Genomic DNA, 17,779 nt, shown 5'->3' with positions numbered 1-17,779 from the left:
GCCTGCAGCAGCCACATCGTCACCCGCGCCTGCAGCAGCCACATCGTCACCCGCGCCTGCAGCAGCCACATCGTCACCCGCGCCTGCAGCAGCCACATCGTCACCCGCGCCTGCAGCAGCCACATCGTCACCCGCGCCTGCAGCAGCCACATCGTCACCCGCGCCTGCAGCAGCCACATCGTCACCCGCACCTTGCACGGCCGGTTTGTCCCCAAGATCTCCTTCACCTCAGTCGCTGCCGTTGCCGTGCGCACGGTCGGCCTCCGGATCCCTTTCGCCTGAGTCGCTGCCGTTGCTTTCCGCACGGCCGGCCTCCAGACCAGCTCTGTCACCTGTGCCACCCACCTGGTCGGCCCCCCGACCGTTTGACTTATGAACTTTTGTGCCGGCGACCTCCGGGTCGGCCCCCTGAACTGTTGCCGTCGGCACTGTCGCCGTTTTTTGTGCACGTGTCGTTTTTGGACTCCTGGTGCTCCTGTTTTGTTTTGTTCTCAATTAGAATTCTGCTCATCTAATGTCATTTATTTACAATTTTTATCTATAGATATTTATTATTAAATGCTGTCACTAGTTTGAGTAGTAGAAATGCATATAATCATATATATACTGTATTTTGCAGACAAAGAGTTACAGGACTCTCTCCCAGACCACAGTAGGACAATCTCACCCAGTGCATAGCAGGAGCTTCACACACTGGCTCATACTCATAATACAAGTCAGAGCTTTTTAATAAAAATCCTAAGTATGTTTTCAATATTGGAGTTTAGTCGGCTTGGTTTGGTTAGCAGTTTATGTTTGCCATAGCTAAAAATAAATATTTATACATCCAAATATGTTAACATACTACACAGGCCACAAACAAGACTTTTGTCATTTTCATTGTAAGTGGGCTAAAGCCTTTAATTAAAAGCATTCTAACAGAAATGTAAATGCTGTAATTTCACTCTTTTAATAAACATGTAACTTGAATGGATGCATTGCTGGCGTGACCACAGTGCACACATCTGATGTTGCTCACAGTGGTCCAAGGGACCGCTCAGGGAATTACTGTGTTTGCACAGTTTGCACCATATACTTTTTGTGGACCTAATAACAACTGTTGGAGGGAATTGCCACATATTGCAGAGTAGTTGCTCCCTTGCACAAGAACCTCTGAATGGTATACATGTGTACAGTGTTTGGTCTGGAAGTAAGCATGTGTACATTTCTGCATATGGTCCTGGATCTTTGACCCAGTGTTTTGTGTTTTGAACCGGTAAGTTTAGTTAATGCTTAATTGCATTCATCTTGATTCTTTGCTTGTTTGCTGTTTAGTTTTTCTCCTTTGTTTCTTTTGTAATGATCTGATTGAAGTTATTGTTTACTTTTTGTCATCTCTCCAGAGCATTTTGAGTTCCTGGTTTCTGCTTTTACCTTATCCTTAGCTGAGATTGTGTTTCCTTTGTATAGTATTTTGAATTTTACTTTTTTTAAAAAAATAAATAAATAAATTTTTAGATCTCTTTGGTTTTACGCTCAGATCAGTCCGTAGAGTTTTGGCTGTATTTTCAACTGTTTTTTGTATCTTCTTTCTTTGCTAAACTACTGCCTGTTATTTTGATAGTCTTGTCTACTGATTCACTTTACCTGTGTCTCCCCCCCCCCCCCCACCTCCCCCCAGGTGTGTTCAGTCTTTCTAATTACCCTTTTTTAAACCCTCAGTTTTCCTGTCTTTTATAGCTTCCCAGCCTGGGTTTTTCCTGAATAGACTGGTGGTTTTGTCAGTAAAATTTAACAGATTGCCCATTTCAGAGAAAGAAAGTCCAAATGATGCACTGGATAGTTTAGCTGAGAGTGTCAGAAGGTCCTGCTGGCAAATGCCACTGGTCTGGCAATCTTGCCATCAGGCGGAAACTGTAAGAGGACGGCTCTAAGGCCATCAAAAGAAACAAGAGCTGCAAGGATGAAGCCCATCTGCATTAAAATCCAGATGGGCTAATGTGACACTACGGACAAGTTCTTGTTTCAAAGCCCTGAATGCTTGTCTGCACTGCACATGAGAAAACCATCTGTTGATGCTCAAGTTCTACCTGTTCAGATGACGTTTAGACCATAAGGTTGTCCAGGTAGCATGATCATCCTGTTGAGCTCATTAAGGCCAAATGGGGAGGAGAATGCTTGTATTTGACGTTGTACAACCCTGTGAGGTCCAGTGTACAGAAGACATTTCCACCGAGTCCAGCAAAGTGCATCCGACTCATGAGGCAATGCATGTGTGTCTTTAACTGTTCTTACATTCAACCATGTGAAGTCATTAGAAATGTGTAGGTAACCATTCAGCTTGACAACCAAGACAAGTGGGGATGCGGAATCACTTTGAGACTTTTGGATCCCTGACTCCTCTATTTCAGTCAGAGCAGCATTCCAGTGTTATTGTTGTAGATCCTACTGGTGTGGATCAGTAAATGAATGTCTTGTTCACTCCTGGCAGATGTCATCTGTGTAGAAAACTTTCCTTTTTGCTAAAGCATATAGTTAGGGCTGGACCAGGTGACCCTGAATCCTCCCTTAGTTATGCTGCAATAGACGTAGGCTGCCGGGGATTCCCATGATGCATTGAGTTTTTCCTTTCCAGTCACCTTTCTCACTCACTATGTGTTAACAGACCTCTCTGCATTGAATCATATCTGTTATTAACCTCTGTCTCTCTTCCACAGCATGTCTTTTATCCTGTCTTCCTTCTCTCCCCCCAACCAATCACAGCAGATGGCCCCGCCCCTCCCTGAGCCTGGTTCTGCTGGAGGTTTCTTCCTGTAAAAAGGGAGTTTTTCCTTCCCACTGTCGCCAAAGTGCTTGCTCATAGGGGGTCATATGATTGTTGGGTTTTTCTCTGTATCTATGAAGCGCCTTGAGGTGACTTTTGTTGTGATTTGGCGCTATATAAATAAAATTGAATTGAATTGAATTGAATTGAATTGAATTGAATTGAATTGAATTAGATGAGGTGGCTCTGTAGTTGATATTTGTAACCAGTTTTGTTGATGATCTGGCTGAGAGGGTTCAGGCCTCTGCAGAACAGCAGTGGGGACAGACCATCTCCTTTATAATTCCCACACTTAATGGCATGTGGACTCTAGTGTTTTCACCACATCCCCATCAAATTAAAAATGAAGGCTCTTAAGGGTCCTGTTGATCTAATTCCAGGCATTCTAGGATCCATGTGTGAGGCAAATGTGGGGGCCAATCAGTGGTATCAATTCCTTCATCCTTCAGTAACTGCCTGCATATTCTTGCCACACAAGGCTGGATGTTGTTGTTCACCAGGAGGAACCCACGGCCCACTGCACAAGCGTAGGGTCTGACAATGGGTCCAAGGTTTTCATCCCAAAACCTAAGGGCAGTCGGGGTGCCATGTGATTGTCCCTCCACTGATATGCCTTCACAAACCATCACTGATCTACCACCAAACTGGTCATGCTGAAAAATATTACAGGCAACATAACAGCGGTAAGAAGGACCCAAGGCACCCAGCATTGAAGGTACATGGATGCTTTATTTACAATACTGTCTTTGATTGTGCAGCTTTCCAGCTATCTTCTAAGTCACACTGCGGAGCCTATTGAAGTAGTGAGGCATGAACAGGTGATGGAGAATAGCTGTGTGGGCCAACCTCCCCTGACACCAGACCCTGAACCCTCTGCTCCACCCCTCCCCTGCAGCTGAGCCACAAACTACACCCCACCACAGTAACATTGCCTTGAGTCGCATGTGCACAATGTGAACCTGTTCTCGTCTGTGAAAACCACAGGATGACAGTGGTAGACCTACCAATTCTGGTATTCTGTGGTAAATGCCAGTTGGGCTCCATGGTGCTGAACAGTGAGCACAAGGCCCACTAGAGGATGTTGGGCCCTCAGACCACCCTTGGAATGTCTGTTTCTGATTGTTTGGTTAGAGATATTTACACCAGGACCCTGCTGGAGGTCGTTTTGTATGCTCATCTTGTTCCTCCTTGCTACCAGCGGCGACACGGACCCTAGCAAAATGCAAAATGCAAAGACGACAACAACAAAAAATGGTGGAAAAAAACTAGTGGAAAAAAAACAGCAACAACAACATCAGAAAAGATGTCAGTGGCCTCCACCAGTAAACTTTCCACTCACAAGCTAATGCATGCATCAGGTGCAATCAGCATGCAGTTTGAGGGAGTCAGTCATCAAGCCAATGAGCCTTCGATTAGTGTGCAACCTGCTCTACCTTCAGACCACAGCCCACTAGTGTGGGGAATTAGAAATATATTTTGCTGCTATTGTTAATAATCATCATCATTACCATTGCATTAATAATACAATCTGCAGTATTGATATTGTATTTAGATGTTTAAACATATTGGTACCCAATTAGCCTTTATTACAGGTGCAGTTATAACCACTCTAAACTGTTGAGTTAAGTCAATAATCTTAAATGCTTTTGAATGCTTGTTATAATCTTAAATGTGTACGTGCTGGCCTTCTGTCTGGTGGAAAAGGTTACAAGTTGAAACTGAGTGCATTTATGATGACACACAAACACACAGTAGATTTTATCTCATTTATAGGTGAGAGGTTAATCATGTTTGCCTGTAACTCTAAAATTGTCTCTGTAAAAGAGGAATAGTTTCTTGCTGTCTCTGCAAACAGAGGAACAGTTTGCTTTTCCAGACGGGAAGTGAAAGTCAGAAGGCTGACAGGAAGCATCTGTCGTGGAGACGGAGACAATGTTATTTTTAAACTGTGTTAAGTCATTGTGGTTTTGAAACCTATGTATGAACTGTATCTGAGTGACGTTTAAGGGCGTCAGTAAATTTAAGCCCTGAAAGGTATAAAACACCTGCTTATGCTCTGTAAGTCGGGGCTCGGCACTGTGGGAGCGGGCGGTCTTCCCACGCGTGTCATTAAAATCATCGTTTGACTCCACCCGGCTGGACCAGTGTTGTTATTATGGAAGTTGATTACCTCCTCTACCCCTCCTCAATATTGAACTCAACACTAGCTAACCTTGTGACCTTGCACCTCTGAGTATTTCCAAGAAAAGAGTTGAAGAAATTCTTCACTGATGTTCTGTGAGTCGTGTTCATGATAATAGGACTGATGGAAAGATCAGCAAGTCCAGACCTGTTTGCAATAGCTTCTTTCACTTAACTGGCACAAGATTGAAAGGTGGGTTTATGTTTGTTGTTGACTGGTTTAATATCACCATTCATTTTCATAATAAGATCATTTTCTTTCACTTTAGAATTCGTCTTTTAAAAAGTTCTATTGTGGCATTTCACATAATTTAAGGCAAGTTTTATTTATTAATCCTTTTGGTCCTGTTGGTTGCGGGGTGGGGTCTCTGTGCCTCAGCTTGTTCCAGTGCATCATACAGATGCACAGATAGACAGGGATATGGGAAGTCTGGTCAGGTCATCGCCTTGGGCTCTTTGTTGTTTTCTTGTGACTGTTCCTCAGCAGTTTTACCAATCGGTGAATTCAGTGCTTATATTATATATCACATTATTATTGTATTATGACTTTTATTTTGATACTATGTGAAGTTATTTCAGTCAGCTGATTTATTTTCTCTTTTTTTACATTTAAAGATCTTTACACAGCTTATTTGTGATGTATTTTCTCAGTAACTTGGAGGAAGTGTTCTGAAGTTTGCAGATAGACCGAATCATGCAAGTCCTCTCTGTGGTGTCGTGAAGCACAGTTATGAACCTTTTATTACTTTTTACTGCGGTCTTAAAATCACACACACAGTATCTCCTGATGATGATTTCTGGCAGTACAGAGAAGGCTTTCAAACAAATTGACATCTTACAACAAATAAATGTAGAGTTCGTGGCCTGTGCGTTTTATTATATATGTTTTCATTTATTTATAGACTTATTTGTTTTCCTAATACCTTTTTTTCCACGTCAGTTTAAAAATCCTGGCAACATCCATGCGCAGCGCTTTCAAACAGCCAAAAATGTAAACATGTTCCAAATTTCTCTCTCTCTCTCTGTCACCCACCCACACGCACAGTGGGCGTGTCGTTCTGCCAGCTGGAGTAAATAGAGGCGGCGCTGCAGCATGCGCTCGGACAGGGACACCGGCTGACACATGAGCGCTCCCTCCATCACTGCTCTGCTCCGCCCTGCGCCTTTGCGGACTCTGGGACGAGACACGGATTGTATGAGGTCGGTAGGTGTCTGCGGATTCTTTAACCTCTCTCTCTGGGCGTGGGCGAGCTGTACGTGGTGAGGTTGTGGTGAGGGGTTATGTATTTGTTGGTCACGGCGATCCACAGGTGTGCAGGGGAAAGATGCGTGTGAATGTGTTTTAAGTGCGCTTATCGCGTGTTACCGAGGAGATCGCAGTTCACCAGGTGGACTCAGCAGCGGGTCCGGGCAGGTTTGCTGAACGCACGTCGCCCGTCCTGCCACGACTTGCGGGCAAAGGTAAGCGCTCCCGAACACTTGGTGCTGATTGGACCGCGCAGCATTCGGCACACGCCTGATAACTTGCCCACCAAACAGCCCGCGTCAGCTGCGCACAGCTGCAGGCTGAAACTGTGAGAGTACAAATGCTGGCCGTGATGTGGTGAGCACCTTTGTGAACGCAGCCGGGCTTAGAGAGGTCCTCTGTGCCGGCTGCGCCTTCAGATGCTGCCAGGAGCAGCTCTTCATTTGTGGGCAGCATCTATAAAATATAACCTGAGCTCAAGAGTGTGACAGTACGTCTGTCTGAGAATGTTACAAGCTCAGCCACAAATAGAGCAAAAAACAAACCTTAGAGCACGTTTTACTCCCGCGCTGCTGTTCACCACCAGAGGAAGCAAGTGGAGTCTGCTCTGCACTCTGCTCCAACAGGTTAGTGACCATCATCCTACATGATCTCCGGGCGGTAGCTGAGTAGTAGTTTAAACTTCTCAAACACAGCTCCCCAAAGCTTCTGTCTATGCATGCACTCAACAACTGTTTGCAACATTCTCTGTCACATTAACGGGTGAGACAAAAGAATGTGAAACAAATTGATGGAACGGTTGGATGCAATATTCCGCTACCACCTGCAGGTGGGGGTCATGCACATTTGCCATCATTGAGAAAACAAACAAACAAAAAAAGGGAGAAAAAATTAGAGGAAAGATTTTCAACCATCTCCCAAACTGGTGTGTAACACTAAGATTTTCTGCTGCTGGATTAGCAGGAGAAACGTGAGCCTCTCATGCGTGGAACTGCACAGCCAGCGCTAGCTGTAGTATAACTATAGTGAGTATAGCCAACTATTAAGTATAGAGTATTAAATTGGGTTTTTGTTTAACATAGAGTGTATTGCATTAAGAAGTTAAATGACTCGGGTACGTGTTTGATGTTTTGGATATACACAAACACAAATTTGAGACAAATGGGTCATCTAAGCCAGGTGGTGCATCATTTCACAGTAAGCTCAAAACCTAATGCAAATATCAATATGTAACTTTGTTCTTTAGTTGTTCCTAGTTAGCTCACTTTTGTTTAGAGCCTGTAACAAAATGAGATGAAACTAATTTCAGTTTAAAACCATGTTAATGACACCGTACTATTGCACTGTCTTCATGTCAGCACTTTGACATACAGATAATTATTACTTGAGCATGTGTCTGTACTGCCTTCTTTACATCTTGATAAGTGTTTCTGCTACAAAATGTGCAAGTCATTTGGAACATGTGCTTGGCCTGATGGAGTGATGATGCTGCAGAGCTGTCTGTGGCTCACTGCTGTGGTGCTGTTCAACTTGTCATCACCACGGCATCCTCTCTGGACAACAATGACTTCGATATGGGACCACAATACATATACAAAACCACAGTTTACGTTCATATGTACAATATGTAGCATTCTTGTCAAAATCCTTTGGTTCTGAGTGGCCTGCTCTTACACAAATGGTTATGCAACTAACTGAGACTGACTAAAGTGGTAGCAAAAAGAGAGTCGGGCTGGGGAGGTTGTCAGAATATCAGCAGAGAATATGAAGGCGTGTAGAAAATCTTGAACATAAATGAGCTGAGTGGGAGAGATGAGTGCTGGGCTGTGCAGCTGGAGTTAGGAGCAAGGGTTACACGAGTGAAGGTGTAAGCCTGTGGAATTTCCTTTCATCTATAGCTGACTTGCAAATGTACAAGCTGTTGCAAGATCTGGTGTTTGTGTGTGTGCTGTCAGAGAGCTTCTTATTATAGACTTGCATCACTTCTGAATCGGCGGCTGCTCTGATGTGTCTGATCCTCAGGGACTGGTCTGGGATCAGCTGCTGCGGCTTGGTCTATCAAAGACTAAACTTCATTGCAGCGACTTTCTGTTGGGAATGAGGAAGAAGTAATTCGGTCTAATCCACTGTTTTGTTTATTCCCACCACCAACTCATTTCTAACAGACACTCTGTGGTTTTGTACTGTCTGACCAGCTTCTTTACTTTTGTTGTAATTACCGTGTTAAACTAGAGGCGTTTGTCACTGACATCAACATGTAATTTAAGCCTCAAAGAACTGATACAGTTGTTCTTTGTTCAAGAAATGCTGCTGCTTCTAGTCGAGGGGACACAGTGTGTGATGTGTTGAACTTAGGAGTATGGTCTGATAACTGAAGTGTTGTATTGTTTGTACACTAATGGCTAATGTTTTCAAAGGGTGGTATTTACCCCAAACCACAGGTGAAAACATCAAAAAGAAGCATCTGTTTTCTTAAAGTAATGTACACGTGAAACCTGTGATACATTTTAAAATACAAAACTTGCTCAGTCTGTTCCCCTCTGGACACAATTTGTTCCATGTCTCCCGTCAGTGCTGTTGTTATGCTACCTAAACTTGCTCTAACAATACGTTTCGATCATTACAGTGAACGGCAGTGAAGAGCACATTGAAATCAAATCATTCCTTTTTATACACCCTGTATTTTTTTGTGGTTCTTTTTCAGTATCACATAGACATACACTGCCAGTCAGATACATGGTGGACTGAAACCTGACACTACTTTTATTGCCATCGATTTTGACAAGACCCCCACATTAGGTAAATGGCCTGCATTTGTATAGCGCTTTTCTAGTCCTTAAGGACCCCAAAGCGCTTTACACTACATTCAGTCATTCACACATTCACACACTGGTGATGGCAGCTACATTGTAGCCACAGCCACCCTGGGGCGCACTGACAGAGGCGAGGCTGCCGGACACTGGCGCCACCGGGCCCTCTGACCACCACCAGTAGGCCAACATGGGGTTAGTATCTTGCCCAAGGCATCCAGCCAGGAGGCAGCCTGGGATCGAACCACCGACCTTCTGATTAGTGGCTGACTTGCTCTGCCACCTGAGCTACAGCCACCCCAAAATGTAAAATTTTACATTTTTACCCCAAAAGGTAAAATGTAGCACCAGCAATAACTGACCATTTTTTACAGATTGCTGTAGACACTCGCTGAACCTCTTTCCTGACCTCCTCTATACATACTGACAAAAAATTTGAACCAAAAATGTTAAGACTGGATTCATCACTACATTAAACGTTTTGCCCTTTCCGCTGGCACCATCTCTGTCTCAGTCAGGTGTTGTGTCAGGTCTTTGCTGCGTCTTTTTTCCTGCCCTGTTTCTTAAGAAGATGAATTTTGGATGCTGTTCCTTTGCTGTACATCCATGCCAACAGTTTGTAGGTAGTAGCTCTTTGAGAATCACCTTCTTGGTGCAGCAGTAACATTCAAGATTCATAGATTCAACTGAAGAAATGTAAACAAATTATGTTTTTTGTGACGGGCTGCTCGTGACAAAGTGCTTAAAAATACCATTTAAAATTGGTTGTTTGGTAAGTTGTTATGTGTGGACACGACACTGTTTCATTCTTTGGGATGTTAGGAGCCTTTTGTATTCTTCAGTGGTCAGTAATAAGTAGCAAACGAACAACAAAAGACATTCCTTTGAAAATGTTTAGATACAAGGACTGGACTAAATATGAGTGAAGCGGCAGATTATGTTTAGAAAGACCTTCAGACTACAGACCTGTTAAAGGTGCAAGACATCAGGCTGAAATGAGGGTAGCTCGAGTTCTTTTCCTAAACTAGCATTAGTTTCTCAGTGTTACCTGTATACAGCTCACTGCTGCAGTGGACACACTCAAATTTCATATTTGGCTTTGTCAGCTCACAGTTCACCCAAAAAAAAATTCTTTCCTACTTTCATTCGCTTCTGCTTTTCTGAGAAAAACAATCTTGTCTTTGAAAAAGTTTGCTTTTCTGTCTTAGTCCATGGCTATTTCTGACTAAACTCTTGTTTGTGTTCAGAGGAAATTGCAAGCTTGGTGGTAGAACTTTATGTTCATTTGATTTCTTCATGTATTTCACTTATAATGTATATGATGTAAAATAGAATCTAAAAGCATGTTTTCACCTTGATCGTGACGATACTCGTAGAAATGCCCTTTAAAAAATGTTCATAGAGTTGTAGTTGAACTAGTCTTAAGATCTCAGAATCTCATTTCTCATAGCAAGTGAGTAAGAAAACACACACACAGACACACACACACACACACACACACACACGTCTGAAATCTCTGGCTTTTCTTGTATTATGTCTACTGTAAGCATTCCATTTCCAAACTGAGGAACACAACTGTTGGCAGAGGAAAAAAAACATTGACTTTCCACACACACAGTCAGCGACGTATAGTCAGTGGGAAGAACTGGCAAAGCGCTACTGCCGTGCATGACTGGGCCGGCAGCCAAAGGCCACAGTTTACTTGAGGAAACCATCAGCTTTTTAGCCTCAACTGAAAGAGGAAAATTTCTCTCCCTTCCAGTCAGGCCTGTCAGCTGTACTTCTCTTTGCTTTCTCCTCTGGTATATTTTTAAGAAGAACGTCGTATTCATAAATGAAGTGACAAAGACAAAAGCTTTTGATCCTTTTTGTCTTTTTTTTTACCCTTGACGCTTCCATCAATTTCTTAATTTGATGTGAAATTGTTTTGATTGGCTCCTTTCTTGTCTGGACTTTGTCGTCGGCAACAGAAGCTGGATCAACCTGACTTAAACCTGACTCCACCCAGTCCATGTTCTTAAACATGCAATGAGAAGCTTGCATGAACAACTGGGTATAAATTGAGTCCAGGCATTGCCCTGGCATTGTAACAGGCAGCTATTTTGGCTCTGTGTGCAGGCCTGTTATTTCTGTGGATGATGTGATCCAGACAGACAGAATACAGAGAGAGATCCACCTCAACCTGCGTGTTCACAGGCCTCTGCTGCCTAAAACGCACATTCAGCAGCTGCTTAAAAGCTGGTGCTGAAATTACACAACACACGTATGCCACACCCTTTTTGTTTGGATCTCAGGAGCCCAATTTAGATCAAAGTACTGAGAGAAGGGTGTAGTGTAGCATACACCCAATGCAATTTTTGTTTATCCACTTTTTGAGTTGCAATATTCAATTTACCTTTGTAGACTAAGAAAGGACTTCCAGAAGTTTCCAGAATATATCGGATACATACATATTGCCAGCAGATTATTTTGAACAACAGAGACTGTCTCGCTACAAACTAACACCTGCTCACCAGATGTGCACAGAAATATTATTTTAGCCATTCATTTATTAATGGCCCATTCAAGCTCTTTGTTACATTATGGAAATCCAATTTTGCTTTGTAATGAACACCAATTGATTCTGTTGCTCTCCTGTAGTTATTGTAACATTTCATTTACAGTCTAAATTCACTGAACGAGCTGCAACAGAACAAGGTGGAACATGCAGCGAGTGAGAGAGAAAGAAATGTGCTGCCTGCTAGATCGATAATTTCTGCTCCCTCACACTGAAGCTTTAAAGATGGTCATTAAAGCTTCAATGATAAAACCTTCAAATCCATCCGTGTATAAAAAAGAAAGGCCTCGCTCCACCCTGGGTGGTGGTTTGTTTGCCTCAGGTCTCTGTGCATCTTCCTGATGGCTGCTCGCTCACTCACTAACTCTCACCTCCCTTCTTTCCATTGCTCTCAGAGGTTTGTGTGGAACTGCTCGTGTTGTGATGATTACGGTCTTTTCTTCTTCTGATTTTTCACTGTGGTTGACGTCCTACCATCCTCGTCACGATTCCCCTTAGAGTGTATATAACAATAAACTGCCTCACTAGACATAAAACTTAGTGGAAAATCGTGATTATGATTATTCTGCAGAAAAATGTTCTTCATCTGTGGCAAATGGATTAATATAACTGCTGCATGAGATGAATCATTTTAAAAACTTTATATTTCATTCGATGTTCAGCATCATGTTAATAAATCATGTTTACAGTGGCTTTCCTGTGAGGACCACGTGTCTCTAAAAAAAAGCTGCTTATTAGGGGTGGGGAAAAAATGGATACTGTGTAGTATGGTGATATTTTGTTTGCTAATAATGTATCGATACAGGAACAGCAGAAATCGATATTTTGTTACAAAAAGGTTTTTGTGCTCTGACTTCAGAGCATGTTGATCCTTTTTCTGAGCAAGAATCCTGACATTCCTTCACTGTCCAAATGTGTTTAACTTGTTTAAACATGACAGTTTACTTATTTTAATTTAAGACATGTTTTATTTTAATTAAGTTTAAAAGTTTATTTAATGTAAAATTATATTTTGTTTTAATTTACTTTCAAATTCTTCAGTTGCTGAAGGGGCTGCATAGTTTTCATAAACTGCATAGTTCAGAATAGCTATAATTGTACCAGATGGTTGATTCAGTTAAGTTGGACTAGACTGTAATACAAACCGTTCAGTTTGTCAACAATCAAACTGAAATGAGAGAAAGACTGAGTGTGAGACTTTGATATTAGAGAAAATGAATATTGATAAAGTTTACCTTTATGTACAGAATCTGAATATCGCAAAATATTTTTAAAAATTGCAATAATATCGTATCGTGCGTTAAGTATTGTGATAATATCGTATCGTGGGATGTATGGTGATTCCCACCTGTACTGCTTATATGCTCAGAAGTCTAGTATGCAAGTTTATATTAAAATATATTAACAGAAAAATCAGCTAAATTAAAAGGCTTGAGGAACGTGTGATATGGTTCTGTCAGTTTCTTCGGAGGCGTTCAGAATATGAATGAAATTTGAAAGTGGCGTGTTGGTAACACGGCTGGTTAAAAGTGCATTCAGACATTCTTTTACATGCTAACTTAAACGTACCGCTGAGCCTGAACTTGGTCATCTTTCCTATTTTATGGATGTGGTCAGAAGTGCCTTGTTAATGTACTAAAGGAGTTATTAACATGTGTAGAGAAGCAAGATGAAACTTATCTGTGATGCTAAATCACTGAAGTTTTTGTACTTGCTAATTACTTGATGTGTATGAAGCACAGACCATAACTGTGAACAAGCTGCTCAGCTTGCCCAGCTTCAGTCATTGTTAATGTGAGACAGACACTCGTATAACAGAGAGAGCTACGGTCTTCAATGAGCACAAAATAAGCTGAGCTTTCAGTGACAATAGACAATTGTAGCCACAAAATAGCTTTAATGTAAAGGATGAATTCAAATGGGCAAGGAGCTTTATGACAGTGCCTGTCTGAGATTAAAGGAAAGAGAGATTGCTTTACTTTAGTAGGTTTTAATTTATTCCTATTTTTAGATTCCTCCCAACGGCTCACCACTGCCAGATTCACAGATGCATTATGATCTCTTACATCTTTTGATGTACTTACTCTATCTAAAACAGCTTCGACATCGACCTGAGAGGCTCCTGCATTTTCATATTAGAGGATGCCTCCCTGCACCTGATGATGTGATTGTTTATCAGAAAAGAATATCACCTTCACATCATCACCACCACATAAACGCTAATCCTGTTCCAGCTGGTCCAGGCTTTAGTTAATTAACTTTAATCTCCTCATGTTCACCAGCAGCACCAACAGATTTAACTTCCTATGCTTTGTGTTGCAAGAATTGATTCAAAATCTTCGTCTGTTCTCATTTGTTGGTAGATTGTCACGTTAAAGGGACAGTAGGAATGTTTGTAGTATATTTGTGGAAGATTTTGTTGCAACCAATCCATTATTAAAACTTTAGCTAATAAACAAAAACAGTTTTATTTAGCTCTCCATCTTTGCCATGACCCAAAGCTGGCTAATCTACATGCACATGTGTGCACAGCAGTGGACTAGTATGATTGAGGCAGTTGATTTTCACTCATCAACCTTTGTGTAATGCAATAATTAGTTATTATTAATCTCTGCCTTTTGCCCAGTGGCAGCTGGGATAGGCTCCTGCAAACCTGATTTGGATGGAGAGATGGTTGGATCCATCTAAGCATGTAATAGTTCATTAGCTACCCTATATCTTACATTCTTAACATCTTATGGACTGTGACTGTGTTGTCTTTTCATAGCTATTAGTAATTTATATTCCCTTATTGACCAACAAGGTCTCCGATCTCAAATAAACGTGTGGTAGAGTGAGGACAATATTTACAGCCATTTGTTTGGACATTTGTTTGTGGTTGCTAGTGGAGCTGGCTAACTTGTGTTTATTGATGATGTGACTGCTGACAGAAGTAATAGGATGTAAAGTGTGCAGGGCTATGTTTTCTGCTCACATTCAGAAGAAATGTGCAGTTGGGGCCACAAAGACTCACACACAAGAAGAAACTGAATGTATGGGCAGTAAAAGCCTGAGAGTATTTAATGGGAGAAAATGCAGCATTTATAATGTAATGAATTCAGTCAGTGGCTGCAAAAGATTTTTATCCAAGTATTATTAACAATATTCTTTACAATTTAAATTCTGCTAGTTTGTCCATTTAATGTTGAGGCTCTATTTGTAAAACTTGCTGTATTGCAAAACAGGTCATTCAGTACTTAAACTTCCTAAACTAAAGCTGAAAGTTTGGTGGTGCATAGAGGCTAAATTACAAAACTACACATAAAATGATAATTTGAGGAATGATACAGAGTTTAGAAATCAAATGTTAAACGAACAATCCAGATTGAAAGTTTTCCAAATGTTGTCACTTGTTGTTAGATTTGATTGGCAGTGTAGATCTGAATTACTCAACTCAGCTCAAGTCCTAATATGGGTCGGATGTCAGGTGAGTTGTGCTTTGACCCACATGGATCCTGACTCATGATCTTTGAGCTGTGCCCAGCCCACAACATATTCTAGTGCTGCAACTGTGTTACAGCAATGTTAATTACATTTTTTTGTACTAATGAGATTTTACCAAATTTTATCAAGATATATTTTGGACTATTAAAGGTAATTTGTTCTCTACATTTTTGTGTTTTAAACACAGAAATGTCGATTCTGCAGTTTCAGGAAAAAGGAGATGTTTAGAAACAGACGCTTCCCACATTGTATCTCAAAAACTGGGTAAATAGATGCTCAGTGAGGCATATTAGAGATATTTCTGAGGGTACTGAGAGAACCTATTTTCTTTACTGTTGTGTGAATTGTCGGTTCAAACATCCTCTTAGTCACAGCAGCAGTACTTTGTATTCATAAGACCCACCAGATGTTGGAAGACGAACTGAAAATGTTCCTCTATCTACAGGTCGTCCACACAGTGTGTGTCTGTGTGTATGATTTCCCTCCTAGGGTGACGGGAATGATTGTGGCACAAAAAGTGCAGCATATATCTAACTATGCCATTTCCTGTCAAAGTACTAGCATTACAGTTGGAACATGCTGACGTTTAGCCCAGAAATACATACTGGTAGATCTAAATATATAAGGGTGTCATTGTTTAATTCCACTGCAGATGGGAGGTAAAAAGCATATTATTTTCTTTTCACATCTTTCTGTGGTAGATTTTAATTACCTTCTATTTTCTGATGAAAGCATCTGCTTATTTAAAAGCCAATAGACGACCCGAAGATAATGCCTGGCTAATGACAACCTGCCGCGTACAGATTTTCATCAATAATCTGATGCAGTTAAATGGAAACCTGTGCGTTTCAAGCTCATAATTCACTGTGATGTCAAATCGATGGCTCTAATGTATGCAGTCTGACATGGGTGGTTATGTGTGAAATTGAAAGTGTCTATCTGTCTTGGGATTGGCTATAATACTGCTATGTGTGAAAGCAGCGGCAACACCTGATGTCATCATAGCCCCAACTCAGGGCTCAAAAAGGACGGAGGATGGAAAGAAGGATCCATCTATCTTCTTCTTCTTATCTGGGGCCGGAGGCATCAGTCTGGGCTTCTCTGCTTAGGCAGCAGCCTGAGCAGAGAGGCCTAGACCTCCCTCTCCCCGACCACCTCCTCCACCCTATCCGAGGGAAAACCAAGCGCTACCAGGCCAGCCAAGAGATCATATCTCTTGGCTGGCCTGGGTCTGCCCCAGGGACTCATCCCGGTGGGACATGCCTGGAACACCGCACCCACGAGGCATTGTTGTCAGATGCCCGAAACACCTCAACTGGCTCCTTTTGATGTGGAGGAGAAGCAGCTCAACTTGGAGCCCCATCCAGATCACTGAACTCCTCACCATATCGCTGAAAGGCCAGCCACTCTACAGAGAAAGCTTATTTCCACTGCTTGTATCCACAGTCTCATTCTTTCAGACACTACCCAAAGATCGTGATCATAGGTGAGGGTGTGGACGTAGAGCGACTGTTAAATTGAAACCTCTATTTTTTGCTCAGCTCTCTTTTCACCAAGATGGACCGGTACAGCGTCCAGATCACTGTATATTCAGCACCAACCCGTTGTCGATCTTCACGCAACACTGTAGAGGTGTGTCATCCAAGCCCTATAACATCCAAAGCCTTCAGTAATTCAGGGCAAACCTCGTCCCCCCCAGCATCCCCGCCATAAAGGAGTATTTTTTTAACTGGCTCGATGACCTCAACCCCAGTGATGGATGAGTTGTCCCCATCACGCCCAGACTCTGCTTCCTCTATGGAAGATGTGTCAGTGGGAATAAGGAGGTCCGTTTTTAAAGGAATAATTTTTTAAATGCAAAAACATATAAATAATGTCAACTAAAAAAAAAAAGTAAATGGCCTGTATTTATATAGCGCCTTTACTCGTCCCTAAGGACCCCAAAGCGCTTTACACATCCAGTCATCCACACATTCACACACTGGTGATGGCAGCTACATTGTAGCCACAGCCACCCTGGGGCGCACTGACAGAGGCGAGGCTGCCGGACACTGGCACCACCAGGCCCTCTGACCACCACCAGTAGGCAACGGGTGAAGTGTCTTGCCCAAGGACACAACGACCGAGACTGTCCAAGCCGGGGCTCGAACCGGCAACCTTCCGATTACAAGGCGAACTCCCAACTCTTGAGCCACGATCGCATACAGTCAAAGTCAAATAAAATAAGATATATATACAGTCTAAAGTGAGGCATAAAAAAATTACCTTTACTGTTCTTCATTTAGTCTTCTTGGAAGGACTTCTGACATCATAGGAGGCAAATTTGTGCTGTTTTAAAAGAACTTATGATGGTGTAGATGTTATTTAATATTAATAATAATTCAATGTCCAACCTAACAATCCTTAGGTCAGTGGCTTTAATGGCCCATTTATATTTTTATTGGCGTGTGAAAAAAGTCGTGCTGTCAGCGTTAACGCATAAACTCGTTAAAACGGGCTAACAAGTTAACGCAGATCAATCCGTGTAATGGGGTTACTCTGCGTTATTGTGGCTTAACCGCATTAACGACTAACGTGATTAACAGTTTACCCAGTCTGTGGAGCGCAGACTGACTCAAAATCCCTGAAATGTCTCTGTCAACGCATTTTGGGCAGTTTATCCAAAGTTTATCCAAAGTTTATCCAAAATTTTAATTGCG

At 42.0% G+C, this 17,779-nt stretch overlaps 1 protein-coding gene across 5 annotated transcripts in view; it reads left to right on the top strand.

The window, feature by feature from the left end:
* Nucleotides 1-6,069: 6,069 nt before the first annotated feature.
* The window catches only part of cemip (cell migration inducing hyaluronidase 1), a 193,816-nt gene continuing 182,106 nt past the window's right edge, over nucleotides 6,070-17,779 (top strand). For 2 of the 5 annotated variants that reach the window (XM_085165060.1, XM_085165097.1), the window contains exon 1: nucleotides 6,075-6,856. The gene's annotated coding sequence lies outside the window, so the exon portion shown is untranslated. Of the gene's footprint in view, nucleotides 6,857-17,779 lie in introns of all 5 variants that reach the window. The other 3 variants (XM_085165079.1, XM_085165070.1, XM_085165088.1) reach the window with 3 other exon arrangements.

Source organism: Neolamprologus multifasciatus, chromosome 1 (genome assembly GCF_963576455.1).
Source record: "Neolamprologus multifasciatus chromosome 1, fNeoMul1.2, whole genome shotgun sequence".
NCBI classification, from domain to species: Eukaryota; Metazoa; Chordata; class Actinopteri; order Cichliformes; family Cichlidae; genus Neolamprologus; species Neolamprologus multifasciatus.
Note: the sequence above shows the minus strand (reverse complement) of the source record. Positions and strands in the feature narration are given on the sequence as shown.